Below are 23,673 nucleotides of genomic sequence, written 5' to 3'. Positions count from 1 at the left end.
ACAAAATCATATGCCTAAATTTCGTGAATATCTATTACTTTGTATCTTTTTCTAATACTTTTCTTGCTACATCAGCTACCCCTGTACCATGTAGAACTCTGTCTTCATTGCTTTGATTACAAGATGACTGGTTTAATTCTTCACAACATGTACGACAAAGTGGAAACATCAATCTATCATTTGATTTGTAAGGAAAAACTGCGTGTAAGAGATTTTTTGGAGGTAGAATACTTAGTTTAACTAATCCTTCTACTTCTTCAATGGTGGGAATATTTGAATCTCCAGGCAGACAGATAGTAGGATGACGAATTGGAAATTTCTTAGTCTTAGAAATATATGGGTACAACGAAATAACATCCTTGTATTCAATTGTTTCTTTTTCAGATTCTTGTGCTTTATGATACAAACGTATGGCATTCACACGTCCTCCATAAAAAGCGTCACTAGGATTTAATGGTGATTTCTTTGTATACGGATAATTACTAACATACTTCTTCCTCTCTTCATTTCCTACCAATTGTTTTTTAAATTCACAGCCCCATATTTCATGCACTTCACATTCAAAACCTTTCAATTTTTGAATTTTCTTCTTTGTTGCTTCATATCTAAAATCCATGGTATTTGTAGCATTGTTATAGATGGGTTTATCTCTGTCGTTAGTGTAACAGTAGATACATCCATGGACCCAATCGCCTTGATATTAACACAAGTGTATTCTTCCTGTGTTGGGATCTGTTCATACACCATCTGCTTTCATTGATGCAATTCGTTTTTCCTTACTACGAGCAGCATTGGTAATTTGTATGTTTCTTGTTTTTTCTTCCCAAGCTATCCATTGTACTGCTTCAACTGATTGGACATCTCTCCATCGATACCCGTTCTTCGTTATGATACCAATCGTATTGTCCTTTAAGAAATTTCTTCGATACACCAAATTACATCCACTGGCGATTGTAATGCATTCAGGTAAGGGATTTACATTTGTTTCAGATTCAAATGTATTCATAAAGGAAATACATGCTTGGCGTAATACTTCAACATCCTGTACACAATATTTGATGAGTTCTTGTTTCATTTTAAAGGTATCGTTTTGATGTTCAGTATACCATTTTAGAAACTTGCGTCTTTCGTCTATTTTCATGGTATCTGCTCCATAATGTCTAATGTCTGGAAGTGTACCTTCATATGTTTGGTTCTCACGTCGACTGAAAAGTGTGGGAAATATCCTTTGCACGATTGAAGACCAAATGCAGCACTTAATTTACTTAAGGACATAGGAAGAAACAGTAGTGAATCAATGAAAGTTACGTTCCCTATTTTAAGAGATAGAATTTTTGCTCCATTCATTATTATTTCTGGAGTCCAATTCATCTTCTCAACCATGGTCTTAATGATGAAATGTGCATCATAGCCCTTAGAATTATGGGCTACACATGTTACTGATTTAATGTTTGGACGTCGGTGTTGAAGATATTTTAGAAAGTCTTCTCTTACATTTTCTCCGTCAAATATATTTTCTCGTTTCCACAAATTATACAATTATTTTTGATGTTGTTATCTTCATAGCAACGGTAACATGTATGTTGACTAACCAAGACATTACCTAGGTAGGTATATGTTCATATATGTTTACGTCCTCCTCTTCTATTTTCGTGTCTTGTGTACATTCAATATCATAAAATAGAGTCATAGCTTTCTTCTCAATGATAATTTTTTCATTGGCTTTTTTTATTTTCTTCTTTTATTCACTGTCATGTAACATTCATGATAGGGTGGTACTATAGCATAGCAAATGTTGCAATAAGTTTCTCCAAATACGTGAGAACCGTTTTCTCTTACTACATAAATTTTCAAACACAGGGCACAAAATTTCACAATGGAACAAAAAGGCTTTCCATTTTGATACGGCGCTGACTTGTGATAGTCATAGCATGACTGGCCATAAAATTCTCGATTACAATCATTGCAAGTAATATGGGTTTCTTTAAAGTCAGATGGTGGCTTCTGATGACAACGATAACATACAGCTGTACAATGTTTCAAATGTTCATGCTTTTTTTCATATTTCTTATGACAGCTTTCGCAATAAAACTTACAGCTAAAACATGCTGTCAAGCTTTCAATGACGATGTAGTGATTATCTATGAACAGTAAATTTAAAGCAGTTCTTTCATTATTCAAACATAACATCACTTCCTGAAAAGCCCCTATACACTGTAATTTTATAATCCTTTAAGTATTCCTGAAATCTACGAATTTCAGGAATTCCACCACCTTGACTGAGATCTACATCACCAGATTCACATAGCTCTTCTGCTTCTTTTTCAATTATATATTTATATTGATTTACGTGTCTTCCGTATTGGGCTTAATTTCTTCCCTTGTATTTTTGAATCCAATAGCAACGACGATTGCATGTGCTAAACACCTTGAACCTTTGTTCTTAATTGTACGTAACAATACCACGTTTTACGTTTACATATTCCTCGATATTCATAATATGTTGTTTCAATCCACCTTGTCCTCTCGGCATGCGTACATGATGAAAATTTGCGATGCAATCTTCATTTATAGGAAAAGCCGCATTACTTTGCAGTACTTTTTCATAAGTTGTCCATAGAACTTCTGCTGAGAGATTTCTTGCTTCTCTAAACGATAAGCAAAATGGGCGATGTCCTTCTCTCTCATTTGTGATTTATATTCCTACGTAATTATGCTGGTCCACATTACGTAGCAAATAATCTATTAAAGCCCGTAGACTTGTTTCATTTGCAGTGAAAAGATTTTCACCCGCACGCACGGGGGATAGGCAGAATCTTAACATTGTACCCTCTATATTGTATCTTCTGTATTGTCTTCTGCGTTTTTCTATTATATGAAATCTATTGTTTTCATCATTACGCCTGTTATTTCTACATCCTACTTGTACATTTGAGTTCGCTCTGCTTCAAATACGGATAACCACTCGTCCATTCTTTTTTCTATTTCGTCTCAATCGATTTCTATTTCTGTATGTTGTGTATTAGCCTCTGCTAATATTTCCATAATTGATGGATATATTACTTCTTGATGTTCTTCTTTTTCAGGATTAGGAAATAAATTGGTAATCCATTTTTCGAGTTCAGTTTCGTAGAACTCATCTTCTTCTGTCTTCTTCTCTTCCTCATTGTAAGTCTCTCCTATTATTTGGTAGAACGTTAGATTTAGCAATTGTTCTTCTTCTTCTTCTTTTATTCTTTCTTCGACGCCTTCTTCTTCTTCTTTTGCTCCTCCTTGTAATCATTTTTAATTTGGACAATACAGTCGGATGCTTCCTCTTCTTCTTCTGTTATCATTCTATTACCTGCACTTTCCAGTATTTCTAATAGTTCTTCTTTATATTCTTCTTTTTTTTCTTCTGGAATTTGAATTTCACTAGCTGCATCCCTTTCATCTTCTTCGGTATTGATGATCATCTCTTCTTCTTCTTCTTTTTCTTCTATGAGTTCTTCCTCCTTTTGTGTACCTTTCTTCATTTCATCTTCCTTCATTTCATGATAATCTTCTTCTTTTTCTATTCCGATTACGGCATCTATTTCTTTTAGAAGACATTGCGTCTCTTTATTTATTGCGATCTCTTCTTCTTCTTCTTCTTCTTCTATGTCATTAATAAATGCAGTAATCTCTTTTAATAACTCTTGCGTACACTTGTTTTCTATTTTTACTCCCCAGATGTATATACGTAATGCAAAAGATGCAATATGTATATGTAAATAGCTTATAGAGAATATAAGTATTATTTAAAATGGAATATAAACAAATTAAAGTGCTTTAAAACAATATGAATAAATAAAAAGGGCTATATATAAGTAATTAACAAAGAAATAATAATATCAGGAAGGATAAGGAAAGTCTAGTACATTTATCTATTTTTTCAACCTAAAATAAAAAAGAAATGCATCTGGTTACTTATAACCATATTCCAAATAAATATAAACAGTATGTATACATATATATTTCTATTCGTTATATGGAAAAAGCAGAAGTTTCAAGAAAAAAATATACGAATAATATGTATTTGACACTAACATCGTCTGTTTTACAACGTAAGGAGCATATTTGTTGGACGTTACATTGAAACATTTCTCTCTCTCTCTCTCTCTCTCTCTCTTAAGAGGGCATGATTTGAATGATTACGAAAACTATCACTTAACTCAGTATGATATTTTATTCCCTAGCAAATACGGAAACTCAATTTAAAGTGCCATCTAACCCCCTTATATGATGTGTTATTGAGTTCCGTGTCATCATTGAACACAGAGGCCCCGAAAACTATGTATTTGACACTAATATCAATGATTTTAAATTATTTTTACGTGTCTTGATACCAACCCTGGAGACACCCAACTTCAACCCCTTGCTTGGTGTACTAACGAGTTCAGGGTATCATCATTGAACACAGAGGCCCCGAAAGCTATGTATTTGACACTAATATCAATGATTTTTAATTATTTTTCGTGTCTTGATACCAACCCTGGAGACCCCAACTTCAACCCCTTACATGGTGTACTAACGAGTTCAGAGTATCATCATTGAACACAGAGGCCCCGAAAACTATGTATTTGACACTAATATCAATGATATTAAATTATTTTTACGTGTCTTGATAACAACCCTGGAGACCCCAACTTCAACCCCTTACATGGTGTACTAACGAGTTCAGAGTATCATCATTGAACACAGAGGCCCCGAAAACTATGTATTTGACACTAATATCAATGATTTTAAACTCCCCAACTTCCATCCCTTAGATGATGTGTTATTGTGTTCAGAGTATCATCATTGAACACAGCGACCCTGCATGAGAGTTGTGGTTTAAAATCTTTTGTTTTATGGATCTCGGTTGTTCGGTGATTGAGCGTGGGGGTCACAGGCTCAAAATCCTGTTCCCAACAAGTGAACTTTGTGATGGACAAACACCGTGTACGTGAAAGGTCACAGGTTCAAAACCCTGTTCCCACCTAGTGAATTTTATGGTGGACAAACACCGTGTACGTGAATTTTCTCCCAGTATCTCTTTTCCAACATTTCATTCATTTCTCATCATCATCGTCTCCATTAGGATAACCGACATAACTGTGGGACGTAAAACTCAAAGATTTCCCATTAACATAATCGTCATAAGCGTTAAACTCAAAATTTCATTCCATTGTTTCTTTTGTTGGTTGGGGGGCGGAGAGGTGTTAATGATCACATTTTGATCGGCTTTATGATAATCATTGTTTCCGGATTACTGTCACAGACATGTGGAAGTGCATAATTGAAATAGGAAAAGAATATTGACTAATTGTTTGTGCTGATAGTGTGTAAAGTTTCTGTGAACTGTGTCACTGTGTTTCACAAAACATTTTATAAATCAAGTGAACTTTGTGGTGGACAAACACCGTAGACATGAAATGTCCCAGGTTCAAAATCCTGTTCCAATCAAGTGAACTTTGAAGTGGGCAAACACCGTGTACGTGAATTTCCTCCCACTTTCTCCATTCCAACATTTCATTCATTTCTCATCATCACCGTCGCCAATAGCATAACTGACATAACTGTGGGACGTAAAACTCAAAGATTTTCAACCACGGAACGTAAAACTCAAAGATTTCCCATTAACCTTCTTGGCATAACCGTGGGATGTAAAACTCAAATATTTCATTTCATTGTTCAAAGATTTCATTTACAGACAGAAAGACAGACAGGTATGCATGATATTATCAAAATTAAAACACATAATATACCTCTTCTTTTTATAATATTTTAACGTTAAATTATAAGTGATACGGCTTTACCAGTACATTCACTATCTGCTTCATACAATTCTCCAGACATTTCGTGCGTCAGCTGTTATCTAATTGCAATGCGAATCAGAAAACATTCAAAAATTCCATCTTATCATTTTCTCACAATTCAATGTGGAACGAGCAAAAGCATCATACATCATACACACTCGCTTATATGTATGTGTTTTTAACGTTAGAATTTCCTCTCATTATCAAACACGGAAACGCAAAGTAAATACACTGTCTGGAGTACATTTATAGTTAAATGGAGACCTAACATATTGTTTTATTCTTTCAGGAATAATCATAAACCGTAATATTTTTAATAATATATTTTTTTACTTACCTATTTTCATAAAATCGTCTGATGATAATACTTATTCAAAGCTTTAGACATCCATCGGATCAAGCACGCACAAAGACACACACTCACTATTGAAAATATGAAGTGAAAAATAACGGACTAATTACAACTTCTCTCTAATAAGAACGTCCAGTATCAAACTTTGTTCTCTGAATCACAAATGTTCTCTGTATACAAACACACACACACACACACACACACACACACACACGTGTTTGCCTTAGAGAAACATAGCACAAGAAGTTCGATCATGCCTACCATAATCGAAAACATATCTCGTTACGGTTTCAATACATACGATAATATCTTTCACATCAAGACTTGGGAAAGTCATGTTTCATTTTGTTTATACAGGTCTCTCTATGGGATTGTATTTCAATTCTAAATTTTGATGACGTAGTTTTTTGTGCTATGGAAATATGTTATATTGCAATATCTCATCACGGCTTTAACATAAGCAGCAAATTGATTTGGCATAATCTGATCTTTGATTTCTCTACATAAGTGATTTTAATTACTTGTCATAGCAGACATCATCATGTGAATACATATATTACACTTTTCACAATACCCATGCAATACAACATCCTACGTTTTTAAAACAATATGATATGCTATTAGAATCTTCCGCTATTACAACATGCTCAATCAATGGAATCCAATACATTTTAAAACAATCATGAACTGCAATAATCGTCTTATCAACTCAGATTTCCACAATCGTCATAAGCTACAGGCGTTTCGTGAGAATAAGACCAGGGCTAAATCCTCACGCTTTTGTGTATGAGTTTGTGTTTCGTTATGAGACTCATATATTGTTTCTTATCCCACGTTTTAAAACAAATCGTGAAATACAATATTTACCTTAGCAACGAAGGCCAATTTCGCACAATCTGCTGAGAAGCTTTGATCATTTGAATATCACGTCTTCAGTTCATAACCTACAGGCACTTCGTGCGAATAGGACAAAGGGGCTAAGCAACACGGTTTTGTATGAGTATGTGTTTCGTTATGAGACTCATATATTGTTTCTAATCCCACGTTTTTAAAAAAATCATGAAATATAATATTTACCTTAGCAACTGAGAACAATTTCATACAATCTGCTGAGAAGCTTCGATCATTTTTCTCTTTTTTAACAGATGTCTTTTTTAAATACTGATGTGTACTTCAGGTTATTCTTTACAAAAGTCGGTTTGGCAGCACTTCATTTTATAAACAGTTGCCGTTCTTCGTATGGATTTTCCCATATGTGCCAAAGGGCCTTTCAGAAGGATCAGATGTGGCAGGAAGTCCAAAAACTTTGCAACTTTTGTGGACTCACAAGAAGGGCAAAATCCATTCCACAAAGTTAGAGGAGACACTTTGACGCAGTGGACCACAGATATTCTTTAGACCAGACATTTTCTTTCATTCTGTATTGTGCAAACTAGGCCAGAACTTTTCCCATCAACATGTGAATAAAGCCTTCTAATTTATTTATTTATTTATTTATTGAAACAGAACACAACAGGTATTATACCCAATTACAGTGTTCATCTTTCATGAAATAATATATTTACAATTTCCCTTTTAAACCTTGTGAGGCACTCAGCGTAAATATCTATATTATTTGTCATTTTTAAGAGTCTGTTGTAGGTTGCACTAATCCTCCATGTTGGCGACTTATTTAGGATATTAGTCCTTGCTTTTGCACAATAAAATAAGTTATAGTTTTCTGGACTTGTTTTTCTACCTGGAACGTTTATTTGAAAGCTCGAAAGCAATTCGTTGCAGTCTAGCTTATTATTAAGTACCTTGTACAAAAATATCATGTCAGATAACGTTCTTCTTTGTTTGAGGGTTAGAGTTTCAAAATTCCTATTCAATGAATTAGTGTTTTCAGTTCTTGGGAAAGTGTTTGTTTCCTTATATACAAGATATCTAGGAAATTTGGACTGGATTTTTTCTATTTTTAGTGAGTTAGTTTTTTATCTGGGTTCCATACAAGCGTCGCGTATTCGAGTTTGGATCGAACGTAAGTTTGATATAATTTATGAAGTGTGGCAGGTTTACGAAACTCCCTACTAATTCTTAGAATAAACCCAAGATTTCTGTTCGCTTCATTTATTATGTTATCAATATGTGGTTCAAATGTAAATTTCGTATCATACATTACTCCTAAATCATTGACAGTACTTACAACGGGTAGTTGAGTCTCATTAATTGAATATTTAAACTGCACTGGTTTTTTATGTTTTGTAATACTCATGATTTTACATTTACTAATATTTACATTCAAAAATTACTTTGACACCATTGCACTACTGAATTTATGTCTTGTTGAAGTTGATTACAGTCATTTATGGAATTTATACATCTAAAAAGTTTGAGATCATCGGCATACAACAGTTTGTGGGAATACGTTATACATCTAGGAAGATCATTTATAAATATTACAAATAGTAGTGGACCCAAATTTGATCCTTGTGGAACACCAGATAGTTGCAAGTATTCGGTTGACTTGTATCCCTTATATACAACGAACTGCCTCCGGTCTCTCAAATACGACTCGAAGAGCCCAATTAACTCTGCGGAGAAGTTAAATTGACGAAGTTTCTCTATTAGTACCTTGTGATTTACTCTATCAAATGCTTTCGCAAAATCGGTGTAGATAATATCTACTTGAGCACCTTGATCTAGGGTTCTTGCTACAAAATTGTTAAGAATACTGAGATTTGTGACTGTCGATCTACCCTGGACGAAGCCATGCTGGTATTCTGAAATTGATAGTTTTATATGATTTTCAATCCGTTTATAAAGAATAGATTCAAACACTTTAGCAAAAGTACTCAATATTGATACAGGCCTATAATTTTGAATATCTTTACCATTATTAGACTTAGGAATGGGACAGACTTTTGTTATTTTCCATTTACTGGGGAATTTACAAGTAGAAATAATTAGGTTGAATAAAATATAGAGTGGAAGTAGAAAGTGTTCTTCACATCCCTTTACTATATAATCTGGAATACCATCAGGTCCTATCGTTCCTTTCCCCTTTAGTTTTCTTATTGCTTTTTTAATTTCAGTCATCTCAATTTTTAGAATCCTTAATTTGTCCAGTGTCTCATATGAGCTGTTACTATTACTACTGCTATCCATGATATTTTCGTTATTATAGACTGACTGAAAATATGTAGCAAATGAATTTGCAATCTCGTCATTACTAACTAATTCTTGGCTATTGTATGTCAGCGTGTTACAATTAAGGTGTTGGGTCTTAGTTTTAACAAAAGTCCAGAGCTGGGAAGGATCAGTTTGTAACGTGTTTTCTGTATTCGCAACAAAGTTACTATATTCTGTTCCAATTTCTTTTTTAAGTTCATTTCGTAACTTCTTAAATTCTAGTAAGTGATAAGCTATATTTCTGCTATTGTGCTTAATTGCCCTTTGGTGATGGGCTTTTGTTTTTATTTTCCTAATTATATTCTTAGTAAACCAAAACGGGTACTTTCTATTTACCTCTTTTTTGAGAGGAATGCACTTATAAAAAATATTACATATTATATTATAAAATGATTCTGTAGCCGTATCAACCTCAGAATAACAGCTAAGGAATATCCAGTCAATATTTTGAAGTTCAGAATAGAGTTGCCTAAAATTAGCTTTTCTAAAATTATATGTGCTGATATTACTTTCTTTGTTTATACCTAATAATTTGCTTAATTTTACTGTTATGGATAATGCTGGGTGGTACACATCCTCCTTTACTAAAGGAAATATGTCCCTAGTGACTGTTACGCTGTCTAAGTTCGAAAGTACTAAATCTAAAGTTTTTCCAAGATTATTCCTAATATTATTAAAAGATGCTATATTGTACAGCGACATAAAATTATGTAAGCATTGATATTTGGCTGAGGTATTCAGAAAATTAAAATCTGTGCCTGTGATTTCTGGTAAGTTAAAATCACCAAATAAAAGGATAGTGCAACCTGGCTGACATTTTGACTCTATACCTTGAAAAACCTCTTCATACTGCTCTATCTTTGAATTAGGTACAAAATATACAATACAAACATATATGGTCATTTTATCAGTTGTAATCTTTGTTAATATACAATCTGTACTTATTTCAGTGCAGTCTATAGCAAATATCTTATATTTTTTTAGCACAGCTAGTAACACTCCCCCTCCCCTTTGTTTCCTTGTTTCTTTTAGATTTCTATCACATCTAAACACTGAATATCTGTCATCAAAGAGTTTTGTGTCATAGTTGTCGCTTTTCAGCCACGTTTCACTTATTCCAATTATATCATAGTTTGATGACAAGATATTACAATAGAAATTGTACGTTTTGGTCCTCACCCCCCTAGCATTTTGATAAAAGATATTTAGGAGTGTGTTGGTGTGTTTTCTTTGTCTCTTGGTATTTTCAACTTTCACTTCTTGCAAATGACCAGATTTATCATGCTTCACTCCCTTACCTTTGCTTAAGTCCTCTCTATGTCAGGGCATCACCTTCCCCCCTTGACCTCTTGTAGCTGTCAATCTTGTGTTTCTCCTACATAGTTGAGGAAATGACGCATCATCACCTGTCCTTGAACAGTGATCCATTTGCATTGTTTCCAACTCACTTGAACCACCTTGTGAAGAAAGTTCACTCTGATCACACACATCACTAACACTTTCCAGCTCTTCTAACACAAATGGTTTATTATCAATGTACACTTTATCAAATCTTAAGAAAGCGCGTTTACCTTCTTCTCTGGCTTTTTTCATGTGTACCGTCAGTTTCTTTCTCACTTCACGAACACGCGCGGAAAGTCCTCAAATATTATAGTGGGAGTCCCTTTTGCCTTATACGCACTTCTCAAAATCTCTAACTTCCGTTTATATGAGAGAAATTTCACAATAATGGGCCTGTTCCTGCCTCTGCCTAGTCTATGCGCTCGCTCAATATCGTGTTCCGAGAGTTCAATTCCGAGGCGTTCTTGAACAAACTGTCTCACTGCATTCTCACAATCCTCCCAAGTTTCATTGTTCTTCCCTTGTAAGTTTGTAAAAATTAGATTGTTCCGTCGCGAAAAATTCTCAAGCCTATCTATTGTATTTCGATTCATTACAATTTCTGCCCTAAGTCTTTTATTCTCCTCTTTCACCTCTCTTAACTCACTCAGCACACCTTCTAACCGTTTACAAAATTCAGCATTGCTCTCGCACAGGCCATTCATCTTCCTTTCCATTGTCTCCAATTTTGCGAACACATCCTCCAAGGTTCGGGGCCCAGGGTTGGTCTCTAAACCAGCTATGACTAGCAGAATTGAGACAACTACTCCTACGAAGAATAAATTAACGTTACTATATTCTAGAACCTCCGATTGTTCATCGGAGGTCAAGTTCTTGCCTCTGTACCTTGGATCTAGAATATTCGTTAACAAATGTACACAACGCAGACGTATTTTCTTACTGTCTTCAAAGAACTGCAGTATATTTTGCTCTTCACTTTTGAGAACTGGAGAGCTAGCAAGTGTGTTCTGGATTTTCTCCCTCAGGATGGAAAACATTTCATACACTTTGCTTATCTGAGGATTGTTGCTTCTGTTTTTTTTATCCAGTCTGTAATTGGTACAATTAAACTACGAAAATGGCTTTTTCCCAGAAGACATCTTGAAGAATGAGATCCCTGATTGCTTTCGATAGTAGTTTTTCTGCTTTTACATCAATATACACACATTTTACTATCGATTTGTTTGGCAGCAGACTACCCATAGAAATGTCTTACGATCCACATCGACTCACAGCTGGAATCAGTGTAATTTTCCTCCCCGTTTGTTTCTCCATGAATATTGCATTCACTACTGCACTGCTGTTCATTTCGTTTATCCCACTGTTTTTTGGCTAGTACGGTGCTAGAGGATGTCTATTTTCACAATGTCCTAAATGAGCAAGATCTGACCATGTGCTACACAACCATATGTTTTGACATATAGACACTTTTCTTCCACTTTTCTCCATGCTGCTTTCATACTTGCGGCGTTATCAGTTACTATGCCAATGAACTTTTAAGGGCGACTTGTTCCATCACATCAGTTACGGTTTTAGTTATGTATGGAGCTTCATGTTTCGCAGTTTTAGTTTTAAAGGACTTAGAAAAAACTGGCTTGGGTGTGGTTAGAACAAAGTTAATGAGACTTTCTGTTCTTAGGTTTGAAATGTTTCATTATGAAATATTTCAAAGCCCTGCTCACAAGTCTTACTGTTATAGATGCGAAAATAAGAGAGTCTGCGTATGTGTTAGGATGCGAATTCCCTTAAACTTATAGATATGTTACGGATAGTGCAATGCAGTAGGCAGAGCAAATCCGGGGTGCACAATCTCGCACTTCTTGTGTATATATAGATTATAATTCATACATATAGTTAATGTGTACACAGATACAGGAATTGAACAAAAAATCTAAAACGTTTGCAAAAGTGTAAAAATCATACCTAGTATGGTAAGGGGCCTCCTTTTGCGTCCAAAATAGCTTGGGTCCGACGTAGAATGGACGTATACATCTCCTGAATCGTGGTGTGTGGAATTTTGTACCATTGTTCCTCCAAAACATGCTCCAGTTCTCTAAGGGATGCTGGTGTAGAGTAATAAAACCGAACACGCCTCAGACACAATGGCTCAATGATGTTCAGATCTGGTGATTGTGGGACCCAGGGGAGGTGTAATAGCTCCTAGCTATGGTCTCCAAACCACGATTTCACCGTTTTTGCAGCGTGACAGGGTGCCAAATCATCTTGGTAGACGCCATCACCGTCAGGGAACAATATTTGGGCCATGGATAGAACCTGGTCCCACAAAATGGCCTCATACGCCTTAGCATCCATCATTCCATGCATGGTTATGATGGCCTGTGCTAAAACCACGATATCACTGGCCATACTGTAACAGAATTACCCCCATGCTTTACAGTTTAGAGCAGACAGTCTGTATCTTAGACCTGCGACGGTGTTCTCCATACGTAAACACGACCGGTTATTAGAAACAAGATGAAGTCGATTCATCGGATCTCATTACGTGTTCCCACTGCTCATGATTCCACGCCTTGTGGTTCTTGAACCACTTGATACGCCTCTTAGCATTTACTGCTGTGACCAGGGGTTTGCGATAGCGGCCCTGCCATAAATTTTTATTTTATGAAGTTCCCGTCGCACTGTTTTCGATGAAACCGGGTTCTGTAGGCCGAAATTGAGTTCAGACGTAATTGTCATTGCAGTGGTCTTCTTTTTAGCTGCTACAATCTGTTTGATTGCCCTCCGGTCCCTATCCGATAGGATTGTCTTTCGACCACTGTTGTGCTTTGCAAACGTCGTTTGCTCATGAATTGTGTATGCCCTTGTGACATTGGACAGAGTACCTTTCGATATCCCCATAATGTTCACCACTGTTGCCACTGAAGCTCCAAAAAGACGGAGACCAATGATCACACATCTTTGGAAGTCTGTCAGGAAGCCCGTTTTACCGGACCACTTTCACACCACGACACTCATAGGTGAGCGTGTTACTGCTGACGGAAGAAAAAGGTCCACAAGACACATTGAACACAAAAAACGATCGGCAAGCGCAACACACCAAACTTACATGTCCTGTATGAAGTGTTTTAGATTTCTTGTCTACCCCTTTATTTGACCTCAAGTTATTAAACTACATAAAATGCAAATACGTGAAGAAATTCTATAAAACATTTTCAGGAGCATAAGCGGATAAATTTAGACGTTAAGAAGATGCCAGCAGATGTAAGTGGAAAGCTTCACAAATCTAATCGGTTGCTAGAAAGTTCACGTGTAGAGAATGAAAATTCGGCAGTTTGGTTTAATCGTAGCTGTACGATATCTGTAATCATCTTGGGTGCGAGAGGCCAGGGTTCTCTTCCTGTGGGAATTAACTTGTTTCGCATCATACATCGAATTGTAAATATACGTTTCATATTGTCTCTGTCCTGAAGGGGATGCCCAAACAGTGTAACGTGATCACTGATATCTCAGAAATAATAACTTATTTCTTCCATCTAACGGGAGTTGTATCATGATCGCAAGATAAATTTTCTAATTATGTTTATTGCATTCAATATTTAATTTCAATAATGTTACTTTTTATGCTATGATACATTGTTACCGTTTCTTTGTTGTTCCCTTGCCGAATTGAGTACAAAGGAGTCGTCTATCACAATAAGGTTTTTAGAGTGATGCGACAGGGGTGTAATGCCGGAGGAGATGAATTTGAGCCCCGCTTTTCAAAATACTTCCTGATCTCCAAAATAGAATTAATCTGCAGGTTTTATTTACTAAAACAAAAAAAAAATAATTTTGATAACAAAATATGTTCAATTCCCCGTTCTTTGCAGAGGAAGGGACACGTTTATTGATTGTAAAACCAGAAATTTGAATATTGAGAAATCTCTCCTGTTTCCACCTTTCAAGCAGGATTTCGAAATGCTGCAACACATCTTTATCTAGAGTTAATTTTGAGTTTGTATACAAAATTTTGTACCTTCAATTCAAGCGAATCCTTACATCAGACATTTTCTGAATAAAGGGTCGAAAATTGTTTAAATACAAGAAATTGTCTTCTTAAAGAGCCGAATTTAAAAAATGCTGAAACATGTTTGCGAATTATTTCAACTAGGAGTTTATAAATTGGATTTTATGCATCAACTTAAGTCAATGCTGACATTGAGCATTTTTTGTAAATGAATTGGAATTGTCGAAAACGTGCAAACATATTATCTCATTTTTAATTACGAGTTTAAATATCGAAATTTGAACATATAGCTTGAGTGAGTCATAACATTTGACAATTTCATATGAAAGATTTGGTATTTGAAATGTAGAAATTGCTCCCTATCCTCTATTTAACAATGGAAAAATGATTAATACATATTCAGTTACTTTTTTCATTTGAATATCATATGCCAGGTTTCACCCTCCTAACTTAAGATAATTTATTTGAGCCCCTTGTAATCTCTCTTAGCGTACGTATTAAAAGTAAATTTTCCATCTATAGTAAAAGAGTTTCTCCTTCAAATTTTATGTTCTATCTATAGCAGTACTCATGTGCACTCCCAGTTGGTGAGAAAGGTAAGAGGCAATTACCCTCCCTAGGGTTTCGACATAGGTTTAGTACTTAGTGATACGTGTCACAGAATATTGTATTTGCCTACTCATCCATTACAGTATTTGACTTATTTACTGTATTTAATAAAGTTATATATTGTGCTTCACTAACAACTGTTTTACATGAAGTATTATGTGTATCACGGTGTGTACTTCGTTTGTGTTTCCGCATATTGTCTCCTTTCTTTTTCTCTGAAAAACTCCCACCGGCATTTTGGGTAGTATGTTTTTTATGTTGATGGATGAGCCACTTTTACTCTATTATATAGTAACCAAAAATTTTATACACGTCAACATATTATAACTACGAACTTCATTTATGTGCAATAATTAGTGTAATAGTGATTAATAGCAAAACCAGAAACACACTTCAATACAAGTGCGCTAATAATTGCCATTACCAGAAAGCACACTTGCACACACAAACATATGGCGTCAACGGCTGAAATCTGAACCATGTGGTTGGCAAGAGATTCATGGGTTTTTGTGAAACGAAGTATAGTATTTTCTATCTTTCTGCAGACAGTAGTAAGGCGAATTGCAAAAGGGATAGATAAGAAATACAATCACGGAAAAATTAATAGCAAGTCCTTGGAATTCTTCGCATTTATAAGGATTTCAAATAAGTTTCTATTTAAACATACAATAATATATACATCAAATTAAAGTACATTTTAGGTGCAATCCAAATCTAGCCACAGACGTTACGCATCTTTAGAACAACTAATGATGTTCAATAAAATATGTAGGAAAGGAAACACAAACCCATCATGCTAAATGTTCACGATATTCTTTCAATGAGGTCAACGCTCAATAAGGTAATCCACGTTCCAAGTGTGCATTATGGTTTCTGCTTCCTTATTTATTGTGGACATAGTGTTGGTCTAGTAGTGTTACTTTTACTGACAAATTTGAAAGTGATAATTTTACTCATAAATATTGATTCAAAATTATTGATTTCGGACATCGACGTCGGTAAAACGTGTGGTATTACACCGCAGAAAGCCACTAGCATTAAAACATTTATACAAAACTAATACTGAAACAGCCCGGATAATGCAACTGACTAACAGTACAGTGGGTAGGCAGCTACACAAGATTCGGGAAGCATTGTGCATGAAAAGAGGAAGCATTGGTAAATGTGGTCGAAACATGAAATCCTTGCCTAAACAGAACAGTGCACTGCGACGGTTGTGTCTTGCAGACAGGTTTGAGTCATCAGCAAGTCTTGCTAGATATGGGAGGGAAACATCTGGGAAACAACAGTGAGAAACAGGTTAAAATAGATGGGTTTGAGTTCACATATAGCTGTCAGGAAGCCATAACGTACACCGGTACAACGTAAAAGACGCGTAGAGTGAGCTAAAACTCACAAGGATAGGAGAAGTGACAATCCTGAGATGTCACTTAGATGTTTAGATGTTTAGTGATGAGAGAAAAAAAACATTTATGACAATAATTCACGCGCTAGAGTTTATAGCGTGATTGAAGTACTTAATTCTGCGTGTACTCTAAAAAAATTCAAGATACTCTACAACCTAATGATTTGGTGACGTTTTTCTTTTAGTGGAATTTGCAAATTCAAATTTGTGATGATTTTAATACATAAACGTATAATCATTTTCTCCAAACGGAAATGATACTTACGGCTAGAGATTTAGTCAACGGTGGTACATTTATTTTTGAAGACGATTCTGCCCCCTGTCATCGCGCCAGAGTTATAAAAGACTATATGCTTTTCTTAGGTCATGTTGCCCAACTTCCTTGGGTTGGTAATTCGCCCGACTTAAACCCAATTGAAAATTTATGAAGTAACAAAATTACAAAACTTAGTAAACTCCATGCCACCACGAAGCAAAGACGTTATTACTAAGCTCACTTTGATTTCTCCGTGAACAAACTTTCATATAGGAAGACGTAAGCTAGTACTCGCTTTTAAGCACATCATTTATTATATAAGGATGATAAAATAAATTATTAGAAAAATTCTTAATTCAGGATGTTACTGACATCTACGATTACGAACATAATAGAAAAATACTGTGAAGGCAGCAGGTTTGGAGCATCATGTCCAGTCGAAAATTCTCATGTGAGATTTTTCAGTATGCGGTTGTGGCCAGTGTTTTATGGGGTTCGGAAGTTATCCTTATGAGAAACTCTAACAGATGCCGAGCCGTGACTGGAAAATACAATTAAAGAATGTTAAGATATTTGAGTGAAGAAATAAAATGTTAGATAACAGTGGAAACCTGTTTAAATCACTCTGATAATACTCAAGTTCATAAGCGTAGCAAACAGTGGGAAGAACTAAAATGTTATCTCACCAAATATAACACTCTCAAACTTTTTGGTCTCTATCGAATAATAATAATAATAATAATAATAATAATAATAATAATAATAATAATAATAATAATAATAATAATAATAATAAAGATGAGGAACTACGTTCTAGTACTGATAAAGGAGTAATAAGGATTGTTAATTCCTGAAAACTCTGGATTCATTTTAAGGTTTACTAAAATCTTATGGATTGATGTACGAAGAAATACGCACTAAGGTAATCACATTCCAATATGATGAAAAAGGTTTTAAGCCTGTGTGACTTCTTGTTTTTGGATTGGTTAGATAGTTGTTGTTAACTCATATGTACCACATTTAATATAAAATTTTACGGCAAGAATAGCTGAAACGATACAAGATATAAAAAATATAAAATCACACAGTTTAACCCGAACAACATTCAGAAGTACTGAGTATGCACAGGAAAGGGGCAATTTACCACATATGAATATCAAGCAACTAATTAAGTTTTCTCAGTTGCATGGCTATATAACGATCATCTTACACATTCTTTTTTCAAAATTCTTTTGGTTGAAGACAGTGTTTTACAATCAATCAAGATTTCTGCATATTTAATGTACTATTTCGTCTTACAAGTATCATTACATTAAGAAACAAGCGAGAAGCTAAGGGTTTCAAACATCGACCTGCTAGTTTTGTTCTTAAGCGTTATTTTTGCTTATGCCTTTTTTTCTACTAGTTCGAATGCGTTGTTGCCAAATTGACAATTTTAAGGGTCGTAGAAAAAAAGAGACTAGAAAATTTAATTCGACAAGCATACACACAAAGCACATTCACATCTAATAAAGTGATTATGTCAATACGGAATTCAAAATAATATTAACAAATTTAAGAACGATTGTTTTTCAGAATTATTTGTATTTAGAAATTTCTTAGATACGTACTTTATTGATGTACGTAGATTGTCCTAAACAGATTTAAGGTTCGCCTTGCACATAATGGCAATTTGATATTTCCAATCATTCTAGAGGTAGAGTAAATACTGTTACAGTTAGAAATAGTGTTTAACATTATCAAATTTTCAGTACTGTGTAATTACATGTCCCAAATAGTAATTGTTGTAATGTTTCAGAATAAGAGGAAATCAATAACTGATTTTAAAAACTCCAAAACACTCCATGTAATTTAATATCTGTCTTACCATGTGTCTTCATATGTTCCTTGTGGTTTCATATAATAAATTTGTATGATTCTTGGAAACCATGTTGTGTAATTAAATTTGATACTTATACGCTTTTTTAAAAGAAAATCATTTGATTTTTATATCATAGTTATTCAAATTGTCTCCGTTTCTGTTTCTCCAGAAATTAATAATATGTTTTCTATACCTTTGAACGTGAATGTTAGTTTATATGTGCATTGCCCAATCGTATCACTTATGTTATCGCTGTTGTAGAATTTACAATTTTTCTTCTAAGTTTGGGATTCTGCAGCGATCATAGATAGCAAGACTTTGATTTCTGTGATATTTTAACTTTTCATTATATTCATATTTGAAAGATGAATAATGCGAAGTAGTCATTTGAAAGTAAAACATAAATTCATATTTTTTTGGTAACAAAAATTATGCCGCAAACATTTTCACGGTGATTATAACACCCAACATTTTCACGGTGGATAATATCAGGTATGTTGTTCATAATTTAGAATTTACAAATATTTTGATAGTATGTGCATATAACAGATTTACTATTTTTCTGTTTTCAGGTGATCTTGAAGGTAAGTAAAATGTTGAATTTGATGAATATTGGCTTTTGATCTTATGAATGTTCCTGGAAATAGAAACTAATAATTACTCTTTATATTAACGTAACATCTATATCTGTTACTACTATATAAAATAATATACTTAAAAAATAGTTAGAATTACTAACTCACATATACATCCATTAATCTGTAACTTCACCTAAAGGATTGCATGTGTACATAAACTTATGACTATCATAATAACATATTTGCCGTTGGGCTTTGGACAATGAAACATTGGTTTAATCCTGGAGCATGATATTTACACACAGAGCTAACTAAGTAGATGTGCAGCATATAAGCGAATCGAGCTAGTTTCTGAAGTTCAATAATATCCCAAAGGTCAAAAGCATAGTTTGTTTTCGGTTAGTATATACCGCAAAGGATAAGATGATACCGCAAAGGATCATGCATTAGAAAGTAGTCCAAAATACGTGTCTATTTTAAGAATAGTGGCCACATTCTTAACATGTTAATACAGCACGGAATGTAGGGAATCCACAACTTTGATTAAATCTGCTGTTTAGGGATCATTGCAGTAACTTAATTTAAATTTTGAGCTCACAGATCCACCGAAACACAACCTTGACGTTGTAACAAGGAGTGGTCACAGGCATAATTGTTTGACTAAAGATTAAAAATGACCAACATGAATATGCGTACAAGAAAAGTAATATTTTTTTATAAAGAAGACTCTAAGTACTTTGGCCAGTAAATGATATGACTGGAGTTCTTAAATCATAATAAGGCCGCCACCGGAATGTTCATTTCAGAGTGCATGTTTCGTGAAACCGGTACCCTGGAAGACACGGATCACAGTTCTGATCATGTATGTAATAAAGACAGTATCGATATTGCTGAAAACACATACATATTTATTTTAGATGGACAAACGGGACTATAACAAAGGGGATTTGCTTATTGCTACAGCATTGACGATACCGGGAGTGAAAGTATGTGACCGGCCAGATTCAAATTTTTTTATATCCAAAACGGATTTAGTGGTCAGTAAGAACAAATACTCAACTCTGTAGGTGGCAGTGGTTAGAAAAAAAGTTACATCTAGCTCTTAATCAAATCATAAACCATGATGAACTCAGGCAGAAGTTGCTTTCGTACCTACCCACCATCCCTGACACGTGAATCGTTGAAGCGTACAGAGTATGTGTGAATAAAAACACAAAATGCTAAGAATTCCTGTAATAATTTATGTAAGAAACGTGGAAAACATAACTGAAAACAAAATAAATTCATAGGATAAATTTTACTTGATCAGTAGGTAACTTACATTTCACACTTATTACGTATATCTTTTACTGGTATACTTCTATTGATACATATATTTTAATATATTTTCGGAACCTTTTAGCCCATTTAATATAGAATAAAAAATAAAAAGGACGAAGAATTAATTTAAAACGGAATTATATTTTTATTGCCGACCGATATTAAGACTAGTGGTGCACGACCACTTAGCACACGTTAGTTCACTAAACACGTCACCACTTTTCACATTGATTACAGGGGATTTTGGGAGGGATATAGCGTAATTCCATAGAAAAGAAATCCTTTTGATTTTGTCTTCTTATTCCGACGATCATTTTAAGGCTCCATCCGGGTTACTTCAACTTGGATCTTCTTATTGTACAATTTACGGTAAAATTACTTGATATACGATAAATTGATAGTACAACAAATGAATTCGCCTCTCCACATAACTTTTACTGTATTACCATTAATATTGACGTGATCAACTGCGAAGAATGAATTTGTTTATTGGCTAAACATGTACGCAATAGATTTTCACAATGTGCGTTCACTTGACTTTAGCTAAGTTGTATCATTTTCACATATATTCACTAACTTTTACCATAATATTTACGTCGTGAAACCGCGTTAACTATAGAAAATATTTATATAGTTAATTTTACAATATCGTGGAGGATGGTTTGTTTAATCTCAGATTTTCTTTACACTCGAATTACATGATTGTTCCTTTTTCTAGTGATGGCGTCGCAATGCCAACCTTTCACGCCTTCGACACAAAGTGTCCGTCTTCGTACGCCTATTAATGGCAGTAAGTAATATTAAAATATTATTAGAAACCATTCAGTTGTAGATAATATGTGTACTATTAAGTTTTTTACCTATTACCATTTAAATAAAGTAATTAAAATACCAAAATCAATAGAAATAAATGTCGATGACAATAAGTTTTACGAAAGTACTTTTTTGAAAAAATCATAGCCACTTCACATCCCTTTGTTGCCTAAAAACGTAAGGCAAGTCATCACGGTAAAGTGTTGCCAACACGTTAAAGAACAGCACCATTATACAAGGTTTGTATTGTGCATAGAGCCTTATTACACATCAGATGGGGCTGACTGGGGAATTTAAACAAATGGAATTGGAGTGAGGGAGGACACACACTCACAAATATTGATTCAAATTTGGTACATCCATTACTGAGGTCATCTCTAAAAATGTAATGTAGTTTGTGCGTTTGGACACAACAGATTTTGTTCACAATTAGGTATTTATCTTACAGCAATGTAAGTTATACCCTTTCCCATTGTATCAACTTCCACAGTCTAAGTGGTCCAACATCGTCAATAACGTTGAGAGAACTAACATATTGCCGTTTTATATAATTAATTTTATCCACCTCCTAGTAACACTACGTATGAAGCGCTCCAATAATGTACAAGTCCCTTTCTATCGGTTATTCCGGTTGCTTATGGTTTGGCAATTACAATTTGAACCCCGTATAATTAAAATCTTTCCCTATTATACTTACAAGCAAAAGGCTGGCTGCATCAATGTCATAGCTACTACGGGGAATCAGCTTAATTTTCTGTATTCTATGATAATTATGCACTTATTTGGTTTTGTCGGTTAGTATATATGTAAAGTATATGAGGTGGGCTCTCATATTTTCCTCAAGAACATAGAATATACCGCAAATAATAATGCGTTAGAAGTTAGTCCAAATATTGCATGTGGGTTTTAATAATAATCAGCATATTTTAGTATAGCACGCAATGCAGAAAATCCTCAAGGATCATTCGATGAATACTTGTCCATGTCAGCTAAAGTATTTCATACGAAACATTTACAATCATAAGGAAGTATATTATCATAAAACCTATTAATCGATCAATTATATATTAAGATAATTCTTGTAAGTCGCAAGTAATATTTGGGTGAACTGATCTCAGTTTTACGCCAATTGAACTGCGGCTTCTGGGCACCCAATTTAGCTTCGCCCCTAGGTTAATGTGGTATGTCGTCATTTGGTCACGTTGTTAGACTACAACCATCTGGGTCCCGTGATTTTTAGCTCCGCCTATTTGGCTAATTGATTTTAAGCTCCACTACTAAGATATGCTCTGCCTTTTAGGTATTCCGTTACCTTTCTGATGACCGAGGGGCCTTTTCATTCTCTTTTATGGGTACTTCTTTCTTACCTTATATTATTATATGATGACGTATACAGTATATTTTTTTCAATTATTGACCTGTTTGTAATGTTTCGTTTTTTTATGGATGGTCACGTGGTATGACCTCATGAGGTTATGAGTTCTTATGCGTTATCTCTCTGGTTATATGGGTTTAGGTTAAGCCTTGTAGATAATTGATCATACTCTTTTATGACTAGAATTTTTGGATTAGGGCTATGGGGTTTATTTGGTCCTTTTTATGGCTATAAATTTGGATTGAGTATCATCTTTATTGCTTTATACCGGTATATGATTGTCTACTGCTGTTCAATACATAGTACACACACCTTTTTAAATTTGGGAGACATATCGTTTCCTTTGATGGGTATAAGTTATCAATTTGGGATAATTTTGACCTCTTATTAACGAAGTCTTATTACTTTATATGATAGGTTATACACCTCAGGGATGATTACCTTATGAACAGTGATAAATGTGTATCGGTTTACCTTTAAATTGTGGTAATTCCATCTTAATTTATTTTTTATTCTTGAATAATGATTTATTATTATTTTATAGACATTTCATTTCTCTGAGGGTAACAGAAATGTAGAACAAGGTTCTTCAGTTTCATTTCTACTAAATTTTGGAACGCTTTTTGAGATTTATGTCTTATTATTATGTCATCAAGTCTAAGTGAGACAATGATGATGAAAAATAATAGAAATGATATAATGAGAAATTGGAAAACTCACGAACAATACAAACTTATTTGTTTTGGGATTGAACAAGTTACCATCAG

Source organism: Thermobia domestica, chromosome 4 (genome assembly GCF_964235325.1).
Source record: "Thermobia domestica chromosome 4, izTheDome1.hap1.1, whole genome shotgun sequence".
NCBI classification, from domain to species: domain Eukaryota; kingdom Metazoa; phylum Arthropoda; class Insecta; order Zygentoma; family Lepismatidae; genus Thermobia; species Thermobia domestica.
This window is presented reverse-complemented; position numbering follows the sequence as displayed.